This window comes from Schistocerca americana, chromosome 6, assembly GCF_021461395.2.
Source record: "Schistocerca americana isolate TAMUIC-IGC-003095 chromosome 6, iqSchAmer2.1, whole genome shotgun sequence".
Lineage (NCBI taxonomy): Eukaryota > Metazoa > Arthropoda > Insecta > Orthoptera > Acrididae > Schistocerca > Schistocerca americana.
The window spans coordinates 111,966,510-111,977,110 of NC_060124.1; the positions used below are offsets into that span (position 1 = coordinate 111,966,510).

Genomic DNA, 10,601 nt, shown 5'->3' on the forward strand with positions numbered 1-10,601 from the left:
AAGAATGCGTTGGCTGGCCGCTCCAACACAATGTAGTGGAATTTGCGTTTAAGCCGAATATGGAGTCGTTGACCCCTTTCACTCGGACCCACGCTGTCCGGTATGGGTGGCCACCGGCCGACATGGGCTGGGTCGTCCTCTGAAGGGCCTGGCGTCCCGGTGTGCGGCCTCTCTCCCGAACTAAAAGCCTCTGTGACCGTCGTGTCTGGAATGTATGTGTGCACGCCAGCCTCGAGTATTTCAACCATGGTGCGCTCACTTGTCAACTGCATATCGCGTACATGAGTTCATGCAACATTGACTTTATTTTATCGAGTTTGGGTTCGAATGAAGTGTCTTGATGTGCGGAACATGATTGTGAGGGTGGAATATGTAAGCAATGAAGGTCAGGAGACCACGACGTCTTACGTACCTCACTCCTTCTGACAAAATTTTTGTCTGAGGATTGTCAATGCCGAGGAAAACATTGACAAAGTCAGGCAAAAATTGTTTTTTTGGATTTTCCAATAAACTATTCTCAGCCATTCTTAACCATTGTTTCTAATGATTTCTTTATAGCTATTGTTTCTAATTTTTTATTCTACAATTTATGTTTTGTTGTTAGGCAAATATAGGCTTTACAAAGGTTGTTACTCTTTGTCGTTGCCAGTACGTGTCTCTGTTTGTCTTTTTCATTTCTAAAAATTTGTTTTTACAATATTAATTTTTTCTAAACTCTTAAGTGTACAGTGTATTATGTTTTTGTGTGGTTATATTTTTTCTTTAGTTAAGCTTGCGTAAATGTACGCAAAAGCTGTGTTGTGTTACTTTGTTTTATTTATTTAGGAATTATCCTTTTCTTTATGTGTCTTTTTTTTTTTGTAAGAATGAAGAAGCGTTTCCTCTTAATTCTATCCTTGGTATTACTATTATTACCCCAAAAAGGTGTTTTTGAATGTTACTTAAAGAAGAAAAATCCTGCACAAATTCTTTCTTAATTTTACATATAAAAGAAATAAATAGACTTTCCATGAGTTTGTGAGATTATACACTCCTGGAAATGGAAAAAAGAACACATTGACACCGGTGTGTCTGACCCACCATACTTGCTCCGGACACTGCGAGAGGGCTGTACAAGCAATGATCACACGCACGGCACAGCGGACACACCAGGAACCGCGGTGTTGGCCGTCGAATGGCGCTAGCTGCGCAGCATTTGTGCACCGCCGCCGTCAGTGTCAGCCAGTTTGCCGTGGCATACGGAGCTCCATCGCAGTCTTTAACACTGGTAGCATGCCGCGACAGCGTGGACGTGAACCGTACGTGCAGTTGACGGACATTGAGCGAGGGCGTATAGTGGGCATGCGGGAGGCCGGGTGGACGTACCGCCGAACTGCTCAACACGTGGGGCGTGAGGTCTCCACAGTACATTGATGTTGTCGCCAATGGTCGGCGGAAGGTGCACGTGCCCGTCAACCTGGGACCGGACCGCAGCGACGCACGGATGCATGCCAAGACCGTAGGATCCTACGCAGTGCCGTAGGGGACCGCACCGCCACTTCCCAGCAAATTAGGGACACTGTTGCTCCTGGGGTATCGGCGAGGACCATTCGCAACCGTCTCCATGAAGCTGGGCTACGGTCCCGCACACCGTTAGGCCGTCTTCCGCTCACGCCCCAACATCGTGCAGCCCGCCTCCAGTGGTATCGCCACAGGCGTGAATGGAGGGACGAATGGAGACGTGTCGTCTTCAGCGATGAGAGTCGCTTCTGCCTTGGTGCCAATGATGGTCGTATGCGTGTTTGGTGCCGTGCAGGTGAGCGCCACAATTAGGACTGCATACGACCGAGGCACACAGGGCCAACACCCGGCATCATGGTGTGGGGAGCAATCTCCTACACTGGCCGTACACCACTGGTGATCGTCTAGGGGACACTGAATAGTGCACGGTACATCCAAACCGTCATCGAACCCATCGTTCTACCATTCCTAGACCGGCAAGGGAACTTGCTGTTACAACAGGACAATGCACGTCCGCATGTATCCCGTGCCACCCAACGTGCTCTAGAAGGTGTAAGTCAACTACCCTGGCCAGCAAGATCTCCGGATCTGTCCCCCATTGAGCATGTTTGGGACTAGATGAAGCGTCGTCTCACACGGTCTGCACGTCCAGCACGAACGCTGGTCCAACTGAGGCGCCAGGTGGAAATGGCATGGCAAGCCGTTCCACAGGACTACATCCAGCATCTCTACGATCGTCTCCATGGGAGAATAGCAGCCTGCATTGCTGCGAAAGGTGGATATACACTGTACTAGTGCCGACATTGTGCATGCTCTGTTGCCTGTGTCTATGTGCCTGTGGTTCTGTCAGTGTGATCATGTGATGTATCTGACCCCAGGAATGTGTCAATAAAGTTTCCCCTTCCTGGGACAATGAATTCACGGTGTTCTTATTTCAATTTCCAGGAGTGTATAACTGTACTAACTATGTTTCTTTACAAAAGTTTGTAGGCATCTATAAATTGTCGATTTTACATACACAATAAAAATAATTACTTTTACAAAAAAGGAAAAAAAATATTTTTACAAAAGAATGATTTTCTAAACTCTACATTCGTATTTTATCAATTTTTTGTTTCGTTTTGTGCTGCGTCAGTTTCTGTGCTCGACGATCTCCACTGAAATACTGGAAGGCGTCGACTTATTTGTATGGGTGTCACAAATCATCAGAGAAGCACTCTAGCATGCGATGCCGGGTCTTACTTGATGACATTGTCATCATGGAGTGGTACTTTTAACCAATGATGATGACTGTGGTTTACTGCATAAACAGTGATGTCTTGGTACTCCTTTCCTGTCACATCTGGGACGTAATGGCAGTTGAATGATTGTAGTTGACTACCGACGATCGTCATCCAGTATTGTGCTGTGACGTCTTGGTACTTCACACCTGGTTCGGTATGGCGATTTGATGATGTGGTGGGGAGAATACTGTTCATTTTGCTGAATCTAATTTTGCCATTTGCTTGTATTTGTTTGACGATACTTCCGTTTTTCTTGGGCTAGGAATATGTGAATTTTAGTGTAGGAGTGATATAGGATTTGTAGGGTCTGACTGCGTTTCCAACTGTTACTTGATGAGTTTGTAGAACTTAATAATTTCTTTGTACCTTCAATGTCGTCTCGTCGTATTATGATTCTCCCCACACTCTTCCGTTGTGTAGCAGTGTCGTGACATATGAAATGTCCATGCTGCGCGTTGTCCTCCCGAAATCCAACCTGACTGCAACCTCCATTTCAAGTGTGGCGTTGGTCTTCATGTTGTTGTTATTGCCCTATGTGCTTTCTCAACCTGTCTGTACCCTCTCCGTCGCTATCTCGAAGCATCTGGTGTTAAGGGAGCTGGTGATTGGTGTTGGTGGCGATGTCCCTCTGGTGCGTAGAAATATTTACAATTGTTGTTTTACATATATTTGTTATTTACGAGAAAAACTCTGATTTTATATAATGCAAAAGTTTTCTGATAGTGGCAAAAATTATTAGATAGATATAGAGTTCTTTATTATAATTATGTCCTACCACTTCTTCATTCTTTTAATTGTTGTGTACCATTTATTGTTTGTGTGCATGTTGTAGTGTACCTGATACTACAAGATATTGTTAGTGTGTATTGTGTCTCTCTTTTTTTATTTAATGTGTTATTTTGTTGATCTATTAATTTAACTTTTATTTAGTGGTTAGTATAAATAGGGTGGACGTTAGTTTGTCTAACCTTTTCCGCATTTTTCAATTCAATGTTTACGTTTTGCAGTGTTCGGTGGCCTAACTTCTACATCTGGTTTCTCTTTACTCTGTTGTTCTTGTCTCTGTGGACCATAATTTCCTCGTTAATTATTCGCGCTCTGGTCTCGCCAGTTGTTGTTTCTAACATCGTGACCTCTTTCAAAGTACCCCTAGTTTTGGAACTTACGGAGCAAATGTGCCATGTGTTGCGTATTCGGAAGTTACGGAAGAGCGCGTCCCACCCGCAAGCCAAAACTAGAATGAAGCACCACCGTAAGAACATTTGAAAAATGCTAAGCTTTAATGACGGCTGGGATGTCTATTTTCTGTATATAGTTTGCACGTGCAACTAGAAGGTCCACACGGGAACAGTCATGTCACTACTTGAGGTAGTATAAGGGCCGAAAGTGCAGTCCCACTTTAAGGTTTTAAGTCCTAAATTAGGCGTCAACTGAGAACCAGTGAAGAAGTTTGTGAGAAGAAATGGGGAGGTGTGGAGAAACGTATAAAAGGCGAACACGAAGGCTATGGGTGCCAGAAACTGCCGAATAGGCTAATGGGCACACTACCACAGTACCGTGTACGGCAGTGGGTATTGGTCATTAATCCCAGTACACCAGAAGGAACGACGAAGAAGATCTTGATCAAATATCACGGACCATATCTGGTCGTGGAGATGAACTCGCCGGTTAGCGGAAAGGTACAGTTTCCTACCAAAATATCTGTCGTGCACATCAGTCTGGCGAAACCATTTAAGAGTATTTTGGATTCTGTGCCACAGTTACCTGTGTACCCGGTACGATAGCCTGCAGGAGGCAGAATACGGGAACCTTATCCGTTTGACAGTTCTAGGCACAAGCATGCCTTATTCTTTGAAGTCACGTAATTAATTACGTTGTTAGATTATTTCGTGTGTTTTGTTAGTGTTAAATTCATACCTGATGTTTGTGTTATGAGTATTTTTTTGCATTGAGTTGTGTTCGGGTGGATTTAGTGTTTTCGTATCATTGATAAAGATATTTTTCTTTTGTTACTATAGTGTCATTGTCAGGTTCTTGTTACTATTGTTTCTTCTTTCTACTTGCCATTAGTTACCCTCTTTGGAAGGAGAGCGATGATGGACGGTTCCTTTCCTCAGGTGACGATTTTGTGATGTGATCTTGGATGATGGAATGGTCCTGGGTTTGTAATACATTTTCGGGAGTGGAGCAGAACGCTTAGTTGTCGGTCAACAACTGGTACGATTTCTGTTTTTCTCTAGACAATTGGATGTCTTCCTTATGAGGCATCAGCGGATATTGAAATGAGGAACGAAATTCGGAGATTGGAAGATATTCTTTTGGAATTGTTTAAAGAGATACAGAGAAGTGAGGGTTATTTCAGGACTTACAAGGGAGCTGTTTTAGTCACAGTTTATCTATGGCAAATTATGAGCACAGTTATCACGGCTGGTAGATACTGTATCACAGACTATAGTTAAGAAGAAAAGATGTTGGTTACTTGGGAGAGATTATTAATAATATTGTTGTTCGGCACACCAGATGAGGAGGATATTCCGAAATTAAATTATTCATTTAGTCAAATTTAGAAATCGGTGATTTCTATGACGAGTGCCATGGAATGGCACTCGACTCTGGGCGGATTTCCGTCTTCCGTTTACACTCACTTGTATGACTGTCATGACACTGACGTGGAATAACTGTATTGGCCGGAAGGGCCATTAAGGGAATTCCCCTTCGAGAATTTACCTCACCTTAATGCCACCCTCAACCCTGAACTTACGCGTTCGTTAGACAAATTTATAGAATCACAGCAGGGGAAAATTTTGATGGAGCAGATGCACAAAATCGTCAGTGCAAGGTTATATCGATAGTTATGTCATCTACCAGTTGTACATGCTTTTATTTCTGTAATAAATACAGAAGGGTGAAGAGTTTACGGAGCAACTGGCAGACCAGTTTCCAGCCGACTGGTCAACCGGCATAGGCTATGAAACAACTGATGGAAGTTGAATCTCTATACTAGGTAGCATGAACATTAGATTGAGGACTGTATTGTAGTTAGGTCCTGGAAACCGCACTTTGAGAGTAAGTGTTTAAAGGAGAAACTCATATGGAACATCTCAGGGCTGCAGCTGGGTGTTGCCATCAGCACAGCACAGAATTCTTTTGGTTAAGAATAATTTAAATTAAAGATTCATCTTGGAAGATTCGCGAGATCTTTCGAAAGAAGAGAGGTGTGCAGAAGCCGGAAAAAAAGTTGGGTGCCACAATTGTGAATATTTTACACGTTTTATTTTAACAAACGGCCAGTCTGTAGAGGCCATCCCGAGCGATGTGCTAATCGAGTAAACTTTTGGATTGCACTTTTGACATTACTTTAAAACTTTCTGGTCAAAAAGGCTTGACACACTGGACTCAGGGAAGGTACATAGAACCGTGAAATCCACAACACGTTGTGACCAACAGTGCAATGATATATTATATCTACATTTACATGGATACTCTGCAAATCACATTTAAGTGCCTGGCAGTGGGTCCAGCGAACCACGTTCACAATTCCAATCTCGTATAGCATGCGGAAAGAATAAACACCTATATTTTTCCGTAGGAGCTCTGGTTTCCCTTATTTTATCGTGGTGATCGTTCCTCCCTATGTAGGTCGGTGTCAACAAAATATTTTCGCATTCGGATGAGAAAGTAGGTGATTGAAATTTCGTGAGAAGATTCCGTCGCAACGAAAAACGCCTTTTAACGATTTCCAGCCCAAAACCTGTATCATTTCTGTGACACTCTCTCCCATATTTCGCGACAATACAAAACGTGCTGCCTTTCATTGAACTTTTTCGACGTAATCCATCACTTCAATCTAGTAAGGATCCCACACCGCGCAGCAGTATTCCAAAAGAGGATGGACAAGCGTAGTGTACGCAGTCTTCTTAGTAGGTCTGTTACATTTTATACGTGTCCTGCCAGTAAAACGCAGTCTTTGGTCATCCTTCCCCACAAAATTTTCTGTGTGTTTCTTCCAATTTAAGTTGTTCGTAATTGTAATACCTACGTATTTATTGAATTTACATCGTTTAGATTAGACTGATTTCTCGTGTAACCGAAGTTTAACGGGTTCCTTTTAGCACTCATGTGGATGACTTCACAGTTTTCGTTATTCAGGGTCAACTGCCAGTTTTCGCACCATTCAATTATCTTTTCTAAATCGTTTTGCATTTTTTTTTATCTTCTGATGACTTTATTAGTCGATAAACGACAGCGTCATATGCAAACAACCGAAGACGGCTGCTCAGACTGTCTCCCAAATTGTTTATATAGATAAGGAACACCAATGGGCCTTGACACTACCCTGGAGAACGCTAGAAATCACTTCTGTTTTACTCGATGACTTTTAGTCAGTTGCTAAGAACTGTGACCTCTCTGATAGGAAATCACAAATATTCCATAAGCACGCAATATCAATACGAGCCACTTGTGTGGTACAGTGTCAAAAGCCTTCCGGAAATCCAGAAATACGGAATCGATCTGCAATCGCTTGTCAATAGCACTCATCACTTCATGTGAATAAAGAGTTTGCTGCGTTTCAAAGGAACGATGTTTTCTAAGCCCATGTTGACTGTGTGTTAATAGGCAGTTTTCTTCGAGATAATTCATAATGTTCGAAAACAATATATGTTCTAAGATCCTGCTACATATCGACGTTACTGATATGTTCCTGTAATTTGGTGGATTAATCCTATTGTCTTTCGTGAATATTGGTGTGACCTGTGCAACTATCCAGTCTTTGGGTACGGATCTTTCGTCGAGCGACCGATTGTATGTGATTGTTAAGTATGGCGCTAATGCATCAGTATACTCTGAAAGAAACTTAACTGGTATACAGTCTGGAGCAGAAGACTTGCTTTTATTAAGTGATTTAAGTTGCTTCACTATTCCGAGGATATTTATGTCAACGTTACTTATGTTGGCAGCTGTTCTTGATTTGAATTCTGGAACATTTATTTCGTGTACCTTTGTGAAGGCGTTTCGGAAGACTGTGTCTAATAACTCTCCTTTGGCACCACTGTCTTCGATAGTGTCTCCATTGCTATCACGCAAGGAAGGCACTGATTGTTTCTTGCCGCTAACATACTTCACATACGACCAGAATCTCAGTGGATTTTCTGTAGGGTTTCGAGAGAACGTTTCGTTGTGGAAACTGTTTTAGGCACCTCGCATTGAAGTCCGCACTAATTTTCGAGTTTCTGTAAAAGATCACCAATCTTGGGGATTTTGCATCTGTTTAAATTTGGCTTGTTTGTTTCGTTGTTTCTGCAACAGTGTTCTAACCCGTTTTGTGTACCAAGGCGGATAAGCTCCGTCGTTTGTTTATTTATTTGGTCTCAATCTCTCAATTGCTGCAGATACTATTTCTTTGAATTTCAGCCACATCTCTTCCACACTTATAATATTAATTTGTAATGAGTGAGATTGTCCCACAGGAAGGCGTCAAGTGAATTTTTAATTGATTTTTTGAACAGGTAATTTTTTTTCTTATTTTTAGAGGATTTGTGGATTACAATATTCAGTCTCGCTACGACAACCCTATGTTCACCAATCCCTGAATCGGTTTGATGCTCGTTATTAACTCAGGATTATTTGTTGCTAAGAGATAAAGTGTGTTTTCACAACCGTTTACTATTCGCGTCGGCTCATGAACTAACTGTTCGAAATAATTTTCAGAGAATGCGTTTAGCACAATTTCGTATGATATTTTATGCGTACCTCCAACACATTGAGGGTAAATTAAAGTCACCACCAACTATTATCGTATGAGTCGTGTACGTGTTTGAAATCAAACTCAAGTTTTCTTTCAACCTTTCAGCAACTGTATCAACTGAATTGGGAGGTCGGTAAAAGGATCGAATTATTATTTTGTCGCGGTTGCCAACAATGACCTCTGCCCATACTAACTCACAAGAGGTACCTACTTCAATTTCGCGACAAGTTAAACTACTTCTGACAGCAATAAACACACCACCGTCAACCGTGTTTAGCCCATCATTTCGAAACACCGTTAAGTTCTTCGCAAAAATTTCGTATAAGCTTATGTCCGGCTTTAGACAGCTTTCAGTGATTTAACGATTTGAGCATCAGTGCTTTCTATCAACGCTTGGAGCTCTGGTACTTTCCCAACACAGCTACGACTATTTAGAACTGTTATATCAATGGTTCCTTTAACTACGTTCTTCCTGTGTTCAGCCTGCTCCTTTTGTGACTGAAGCCCTTCTTGTGTTTCCACGAGACCCTTTAACCTAAAAAACCGCCCAGTCCACGCCACACAGCCCCTGCCACCCGTGTAGCCTCCTGCGTATAGTGGACACCTGACTTATTCAGCGGAACCCGAAACCAACCACCCTTTGGCGCAAGTCGAGGAATCTGCAGCCTACTCGGTCGCAGAATCGCCTGAGCCTCTGATTCAGACCCTCCACTCGGCTCTGTACCGGAGGTCCGCAATCGGTCCTATCGACTATGCTGATAATGGTCAGTTCTGCTTTCATCTTGCAACCAAGACTGGCAGCCTTTACCACTTCTGTTAGCCGATCGAAACCAGAGAGAATATCTTCTGATCCAGAGTGACACACATCATTGGTACCAACATGAGCAACCACCTGCTGTTGCCTGCACCCTGGGCTCTTCATGGCGTCCACATCTGCAATGATAGCACCTGGTATGCACACGAGTGCACATTGATTTTCTTACCCTTCTTGTCATCCAAGTCCCTAAGGGGCCCCATAACGCGCCTAGCGTTGGAGCTCCCGACTACCAATAATCCCACCCACTGTGATTGCCCAGATCTTGCAGGCTGAGTGGTTTTTTATGGAACAGGACAGGCGACAGCATCTGGCTCAGCGAGAATGTCAGCCACAGACAGCAACTGGAACCTGTTTGTCAGACAAACTGGGAGGCCTTACGTGCGGCCGCCTGGGAAGTCTTTCGCCGCCTGCTTCACCCTGGGGCGACCTCCCACTCGTCCACAGGTGAAGGGTCAACCTCAGTGCGAGCAGTAACTGGGCTCGCCACCAGTGAGGACCGATTGGAGGACTCTGATGCGCTGGACGTCCGTTGAATTCCACTGCCGGCCCACAACAGTGGTGCCCATCCACTGTAGCCTCCAGATATGTAACCGAAGCCATCCCAGCCTGAAGCTGAGAACGAAGTGTCATCAACTCGTCTTGTGTTTCAGTACCGAGAAACACCAAGTGAAAACCATCTTCCGCCGTCCAAGAAAAACCGAGAGCCTTCTTGGTAGTGTCAAGTACATCCTTGGTCTACGTAAATCGGCAATTTATCAGATACCTTGTCAATGCGGTGGTGTATACATAGGGCACATCCAGAATGAGATTTTCACTCTGCAGCTGAGTGTGCGCTGATATGAAACAGGAGAGTTCTGCAAAGTTTGGAAGGTAGGAGACGAGGTACTGGCAGAAGTACAGCTGTGAGTACCGGGCGTGAGTCGTGGTTCGGTAGCTCAGTTGGTAGAGCACTTGCCCGCGAAAGGCAAAGGTCCCGAGTTCGAGTCTCGGTCGGGCACACTATTTTAATCTGCCAGGAAGTTTCATAGGGCACATCATTCGTACCATTGATTACCGATGACGAGCACATCAACGGCACACTAGACTGCAACAGCCCACTAAGTCGGCAATCACTGAGCACTGCCTGTCGGAACTCCACAGCATGGATTACGACCAAACCAAAGTCCTGACACAGACTTCCAAATACTGGACTGTGTCATCAAACAAGCAATAGAGATCAGAGTAAGGAGCCACAACTAAATCGTGACAGCGGTTA

The 10,601-nt window shown here is 43.7% G+C and overlaps 1 non-coding gene across 1 annotated transcript; it reads left to right on the forward strand.

The window, feature by feature from the left end:
• Positions 1–10,270: 10,270 nt before the first annotated feature.
• Trnas-cga lies at positions 10,271–10,345 on the forward strand. Its single transcript has one exon. It is a non-coding gene; the product is annotated as a tRNA-Ser (tRNA).
• The last annotated feature ends 256 nt before the right edge of the window (positions 10,346–10,601 follow it).